Source organism: Musca autumnalis, unplaced genomic scaffold, assembly GCF_047663935.1.
Source record: "Musca autumnalis isolate F117 unplaced genomic scaffold, ASM4766393v1 scaffold_4, whole genome shotgun sequence".
NCBI classification, from domain to species: Eukaryota; Metazoa; Arthropoda; class Insecta; order Diptera; family Muscidae; genus Musca; species Musca autumnalis.
Window position 1 is genome coordinate 119,557,822 of NW_027411977.1, and position 7,751 is coordinate 119,565,572.

General features: G+C 36.6%; 1 long non-coding RNA gene across 1 annotated transcript; it reads left to right on the top strand.

Moving 5' to 3' along the window:
• The first annotated feature begins 3,412 nt into the window (after positions 1-3,412).
• LOC141400607 (uncharacterized) lies at positions 3,413-3,927 on the top strand. The gene is made up of 2 exons (XR_012412157.1): positions 3,413-3,725; positions 3,781-3,927. It is a non-coding gene; the product is annotated as an uncharacterized lncRNA (long non-coding RNA).
• The last annotated feature ends 3,824 nt before the right edge of the window (positions 3,928-7,751 follow it).

A 7,751-nucleotide genomic window follows, 5' to 3' on the forward strand; every position in this document is an offset into this window, starting at 1 on the left:
AAAAGCGTTCCAAAAGTCTCATGCCTAAATAATAGAGCTGGCAAACCATCGATATTCCCAACATTAGATATTTTCGATATAATGTTTTAAAATATCGATTGCTATCGATATTATCGTTAAGTTGTCATCGCCATTAATTTGGAGATAAAAATGGCGGAAATGTCAATGATTTTCTTGAAATGATGCAAAAGTAGCTCACAGAAATGTAAAGGAGAATAAACAAATGTTTTATTTTATAAAAAATGTAAAAAAATGCATTTTATTTTACCGAAAAATGTGTACGTGTGACTACGGACTTTCTTTCGTACACACACACAACCGAAAAGCAGCGAAATTTTTATTTATTTCAATGGATCTCAGGTTAGGGGTTTTTATTCCGATAATATCGATAGGCAAAACTATCTATCGATATTTAATTTTTAAATAACAATCGATAGTATCGATAGTGCCATCGATTTTTTTTGCCAGCTCTACTAAATACGTGCGCATTCCCAATGCGTTTGTGGTGAAAAAAAGTAGAACACATGCCAGGGTAGAATAAAAAAGGTATCAGCAATACCCAGCTGACTGAACTGGGCTGTAATGTTAGTATCAAATTTATTACGACATTTTATATATATATTTCTATGTTCGATGTATATTAGGGATATATATTTTGTGAAGAAAAAATATATTCATCAGAAAAAAACTATTTCCTATAAAGCATGGTACAAATACACAGTAACATAAGGTGTCAAAATTTGACATCAATACAATGCAGTTGACACATTATGTTACCATCAGCTGGCATGATAATGCTACCTGTATTATTGTACCATGCTATAAAGACTTCTTCATATCCATCATGGTACAAATACACAGGTAGCCGCCTATTGTGTCAAAACAATTTTGACATATGTATGTAGGTTGACAAACAACAAAATAAATGTATTGAATTCAAATATTTATTGAATTTATGTAAACAGATTTTGTTGTTTTTATATAAAACTTGATAATTCACATACTAAATTCAATACGTGCTTTATCTCCGCTTGGTGGGAAAAATACATTTGTCGTGTGTTTTATATCCGAGCTATGGCAAACGTAAAGAAAGCCGGAAGTTGGAAAAAATGTTTTGGACGAATCCAGTGCCACAATTTTAGATGTCGTGGAGGAAGAATAAGCTGCTTTATTAGGAGCATCTGACGAAAATGTATGCACCTATATAGTATATACAGTGTGTAGTTAAATGACGAGCATTGTTATCATGTCTGACTTGCTGCCCCAAAAAGCCGTGATGATTTGTCCAAATGTGCTGGTGTCTGTTTGGCATGTAGTTATCAATGCCACGAAAACCTTGAATTGGTTGAATTGTATACCAAAATAAATTTTCGCTGCGATTGTATAACTGAACCTAGGGGTAACTCTAACAAATGTATCTAAATCCTAGCGTGAAACAGGTTGTGGCAGCTAATCGTAATAATTTGTATAATTAATATTTCCAGGAACTTTATTGCAATTGTCATAAACCCTACACAGATCCAGATCGTACAGCAGAAGGAATTATGTTGCAATGTGGAATTTGTAACAATTGGTTTTATTTCAATGATGATGAGATACTTTATAGTGGGTTCATGGCCAAACACGAATTCCTCGTGAATTATTCAAAACTTTCCTTGACATCAGTGGATAAATTTAAAAAACCGCTGCTGAATCATCGTATGAACATCCGAATACAACCGGATGAAGGATAGACTAAATGACTACTTGTAGACAATTATTCCTAGTAAAAAAATGACATAAATGGCTTCCAATCTGGTTGATTGGACAGGCGAAACCACAAAAGACATTGTCTATGTTTTCATAAATGCTTTAACCTGGTTTACCAACTACATCGCATTCATGCCATTATCACAGCACTATACTAGGCAATCCTTACATGTATATGTCAATAGTCTGTTCATCTTTCTCTTCGGTCGGGCTTGGAAGCAAATCCATGGTTTTAAACTAACCTTTTTGATTGGGGCTATATCAAAACATGGACCGACAACTCTGTACAGAAATATATTATATTCCCAACAGATATAGGTACCGAGGTACCAAATTTTAGCCATTTCGCTTGAATAATGAACCTTAAAAACACCGAAAAACGGGAGGTACGGCTCTATGGGGGCTATATCAAAACGCAAACCGATATAACCATTTTTAAGGGCAATCATGAGTGGTTCCCATTTTAACAGCCAATAGCTCCCAGTCACAATCGCCTTCTCCCGAGTGCGAAGCATGTTTTGCTCTCAAGGCAGTAAACTGCTTGCAAGTCCAAAGTTGTTACAAAGACATTTCAATGGAACCAACACCAGGAACCAGACGTTGTTCAATTACCAAGTTACGTGCGACATGCAAAGCTTAGATGCACCTTTCAACAGAATAGTACAAGTCTGTGGACTTCATATACACTTGGTAATGTAGCTGAAGTACTCATAACCAACTTTCTTATTTTCAAATAGACCAGCTTGAGAAAGAGGCCAAAGAGAGAGAGAGAGCCTGCGGTACTGAGGCGCGGAAAATATATATGTAAATCATTAGTCTTATACTATGTTTACATTTACGAAATCCACCCGATTTCAACTGTCAATTCCATTGCTCAAACGTCAAATGAAATCCAATCGATTTCAGATGAGTTTTCATTTGACGTATACAGAAAGGAATTGACAGATGAAATCGAGTGGATTTCGTAAATGTAAACATAGCATTACGCAAGTTTCTAATGACAATAACAAATTAAGTCAAACATAATATAATAAACAAAATATAAACAATACAAACTTTGACAACATTTCAAATGAACAACACTTGTTGCATTTGTTATTATTAATTTTGAAGTTATAAGCAAACTGGCTTCAGAGTTGTTTTTTAAAAAATTTTATCAACCTGCCCAACCTTCTAATAATTGAACCATGTTCATATCAATGACATTTAACCTCATCCAAGCCCGAACGACGTGCCTCACACTAAAACGCCGCTTATAAAGGCGGTACAACACATGCTACAATAAAGTAGAGGTAGGCCAGGTATGAAAATTGCCGAAAAATACAACCCTGCAGCAATGGCTTAAAACGTCAAATGGCATGGTGCAATAATAAAGGTAGATGCATGGTACAATAATTCTTAGGTAGGCCACAGCTAACAGCTGATTACAATTTTTTTTTTTTGTTATGGCTTAATCTGTCAAAACCGTGTTGACATGCAGAGTTGATATTTATTATTGATCAAAAAATTCAACTCTGTTTTGTTTTCATTTCAACATTTCGTTCTTCTTCTTCTTTGTATACTCATCCGTTATCATTGATCAAAACAATTTTGACGTTTTAAGCCATAGCGACAGGGTTGTATTTTTTTGGCGATTCTCATACCTGGCCTACCTATGAATTATTGTACCATGGTTATTTCATTAGAAAAACTAATTTGTTTGATAACGTCTTAATTGGAAAAGTGTTTATTGCAAAATAAAAATGAGGTATTGTGTTTTATGTAAAAGAACTGTTGGTATTCAAAAACGTTTCTTCAGAGTTCCAGCGGACAAAGAAAAAAAGGTTACGGTGGTCTGCAGCTAGTGGTGTTTCATTTGGGTTGAAAGATCGCGTTTGTGAAGACCATTTTCTTCCAGGGGATATAATTCTTCGGAACAAAAGATGCTCGTTGATGCCGAAGGCTGTTCCAATTGTTGCTGCAAAAAACATTCCGGAGTAAGTATGCAGTATATGTATTGTGTTTAGATAAATATTAACGACGTGTTTCCAGAATGATTGGCCAGCACTTTTCGCAGGACGAAAACAATATGGAAGACTTCACGGAGTAAGCTTTCGTTCGTTTAAATTTGAATATGTAAGAAACCCAAATGTTCACTACTTTTACCGTTATAAAAAAATAAAACGAAGTGATACAAACGAACTAAAGGCATTTTCGTTGTCCATGGATCCCAAAACGATAGAATTGTGCGTCAGAACGCTTGAATATTTTTCTGGTCAACTTTTGTAGCACAGAGCCATTTATCGACATTTTTCGAAAAGTTTTCACCTTCTCACGGTTAAAACTGCCAGAAGGAGCGTTCCAATACTTTTGCGATGTATTAGAGAGTTCTTAACCACTGTCTTGGCTACAATTGTTGTCCTTGTGTTCGATCGAAAGTCTCAATGGTCTGCTATATGCCAGAATGTCCAAAAAAACGTGGATAAAAAACTTAAAGTCAAAATCGGGAGGCTCGATTTTCACGATAGACCTATGGTATAGTAGATTTTTTTGCTCAGTTCAATCCCAGGAATAAGAAACGCGAAGGGCCCATTAACGTTTTCAAATCGCCCCGGCTTAATGTACACATACAAAAACTCTTAAGCCGTGTAAAAAATTATTCTTTTCACAAAAAATCAATTAACACAATTTTCCCAATCTACATTTATATACCCTCAGCCTCTAGGCACACTTTCATACGACAAAATGTGTCTCATCCAAATAAATTTGTCCCCAAGTGTGTTTTTAATCAGATTCAGACAATTTCGAGTCCGGATCGGATCAACCGATTGGTTCCAAAATTTGGCCGTCATAATATTTTATACAAAGGGGCGTGCTCTAAAAACATTTTAATTTTTTTTAAAACAGGTGGTGTTCGCGGCCCCTGTTACGACATTATATTTTACTCAGGGGCAAGTTTATACTTCTTGAGAAAACTGCGTAGAAGCTATAAAAATCCGCTCCTGCCACAATGTGGAATGGTTATTGTGCACTATAACTTTCGAGAAGGGTTCTGCGTTGGTCCAACTTTGTAAGGTTTCAGCGAGTCTTAGATAAAGTTCGAAGATGGTCCACTACATTCGGCACCTTCACCATAAAAGTTCAAACTTTTTCGCTAAAATGGTAGGCACGATATTTCTTGAACGGAGCAACAGATTTGGTCCAAGCTTTGGATTTAGTAATATCGTTTCAAGCTCGCCATATCGGGGCGCTCCTTAGGGTACCTGCCCCACTAAAGTTCAACATATTTTTTAAGTGCAGTCTGTCCGAGGATCCTTTAGAATTTTTTACAGAAGGTACTCCCCGTTTAGGGCGATACAACCTTACCCTGCTCGGCAAACCCGACTGATATTTTGTACCTGTAGAGATTTTGAGGAACAAGTATCGGTATATGATCAGCTTTTTTGTTTTGTCTTCCCAAAGTCGAAGAAGAAATAGGAAAATTCCTAGACATATTAAGCATCCATTGAAGGTACTTATTTTTTCCATAGCGTCCAATTTTACCCAAAATACAATTATTTTGGTTTTCTATGCTAGATGTAGTCGGTTTAAATCAACTCTTCGTTCAATAGGCATTTTCTAACGTACGCTGTATCTCTGAAACTTATTCGAAGTGAAACAAAGAGACCAGTTTAACATAATCTTAACAAACATCACTGCGGTGGAACAAAAATTGTATCATGAAAAATGGTTGATATACATACAGTGACACAGAAAAGTATACATACACCCTACAAAAATGCAGTTTAGGCTAAATCGTTGGGTTTTTACAGCAACAACTGCACTGTGTGGCCCCTTGGTGACAAAATAACCATAATTACACAAATTTATTTTAATCTAATACGTAATACAATTAAAGAAATTCAATTTTCACAACACAGAAAAGTATACATACACCCCAAGGAAATACGAGCATTATCGTAAAATTTATGGAATTAGTAGCAAAATTTATAAAGTTTTTAGTTTTGGCGAATGTATCTGGATGTCTCAGATATATTTTAGAGAAAACAAATCATTTTTGGCGGTTTTATGCCGTTATTTAAGGTCGGACTTCTTGTATAGCACATTAAAGCTGACCCTTGCTTAACTCTCTGTGTTTTTAGGTATTGTACTTTATAAAAAGCACAAATTTAGTTTCATATTGCAAATCTTGAGACCCAAGAAAGCTTTGGAGTTCTTATTGAGCAAAATATTCCTTCCTGGACGTCGAATAATGCACGTGTTTTCTCAAATTTCTCAGGAAGTTAATATTTTCCGCGGAATTCCTGGCGCAAATTACATACAAAATGCATTGAATTGCCTTGTACTATGGTCTGATACAATCCTTGGGCATTAATTGAATCAGAAATGTGACATATTTTGTTACAAACCTGTTCCCAAAGCTTTTAAAGCAACAAAATATAAGCACTACCAAAAAAGCATGAAATTTGTACTGTGAACAACGTCTTTTTCGTATTATGATCATTACCGTTACTATAGGCGCGAAACGTTTGGTTTAATTGTACATTTCTGAGTCAATTGATACCCAAGGATTGTATCCGACAATATTACAAGGCAATTCAAGGCCATCTATATGTAATTTGCACCAAGAATTCCGCGGAATCTATTCACTTCCTGAGAAAGCTGAGGGAAAACGTGCATTTATCGACGTTCAGGAAGGTATATTATGCACAAAAACAACTTCAAAGCATTCTAAGGTCTCAAAATTTGCCATCTGATACGAATTTTGTGCTTTTTATGTTGCGGAGCGATGGCGACACAAAGTCCTCAGTCAATATGCAAAAAAAAAATTTTGCGTGGAGGGACCTTAGGGGGTGGCTTTTTACGCCTCCGTGGCAGCCACAAAACCACGATATTCCACCAGCTCTCATCATGCACTAAAGTTGGGAGAGCTGGAGGTAGCTAATGTGGACACTCCCGAATGGCAGACCACTATTATGCCTTTAATGGTCCGCCGTGTCCATAAAAAAAATCACAATAACAATATAAAGCCTCAAAGGGGGGCACTTGCTTTGGGTAATCACGAGTATGGTGGTCGTGGTTAGCCATGCCCATAAAGGACACTTGCTGAGGGTAACCACGAGTATGCTGGTCGTGGCTAGCCGTGTCCATAAGATGGCACTTACTGTGGGTAACCATGGATGCTTCATGGTTAGCCATGCCAATAAAGGACACTTGCTTTGGGTAACCACGAGTATGCTGGTCGTGGCTAGCCGTGTCCATAAGATGGCACTTACTGTGGGTAACCATAGATGCTTCATGGTTAGCCATGCCAAAAACGATGAGCTGGTACGTTTCAAATGTGGTTTGTGAAAACCACATGGAAATGTCTTGGCAATACAAGGAGTTATCACCGGCCATTGCGAAGCAATATTGGCTATGTTTGCACACCAGATTCGGTCCACAATTGCCGGAGGTAACCCAATGTATTCCAAGAGCGGAGGTATATACCTGAAAAGGAAAGAAAAGATTATTAGTAGCGTTAAATATTAACAAATTGCTGGAACGATACAAAAATTTACCAACAGCGTCCTCCAACTAAATTGTTTTTCTTTTTCTTTATGTTCCTCCATTCGTTCTTTGACAGCTAATACTACACCGCGTTGCCAACCAATCCGAATGTGGAACATGATTCATTCATAAAAATAAAGAAATGAACTCTGTAAGCGCAAGCAAGCAAGGTAGATGCCACCACGGTATGTTTAGAAAATGTCGGATATTTTGAATATTTGAAATGTCGGACATTAATAATCGATTTAAATTGCATGTTACTGTCATTAGAATGTCTGATGTAGGAAAAGGATGAACAATAGGTTTAATTTTATTTATGAGTTCGTTCTATTACTGAGAAAGAGGCAGTAGGATGATAAGTAAATTAGATGGTATGAGGCAGATGGTTGTCTTGGAAAGTTTCCAGACAAATTCAGAGCTTATAAATAGGACAGGCAGTGGCAAATGAGCTCAGTTTGAATAGAATGTGGTGC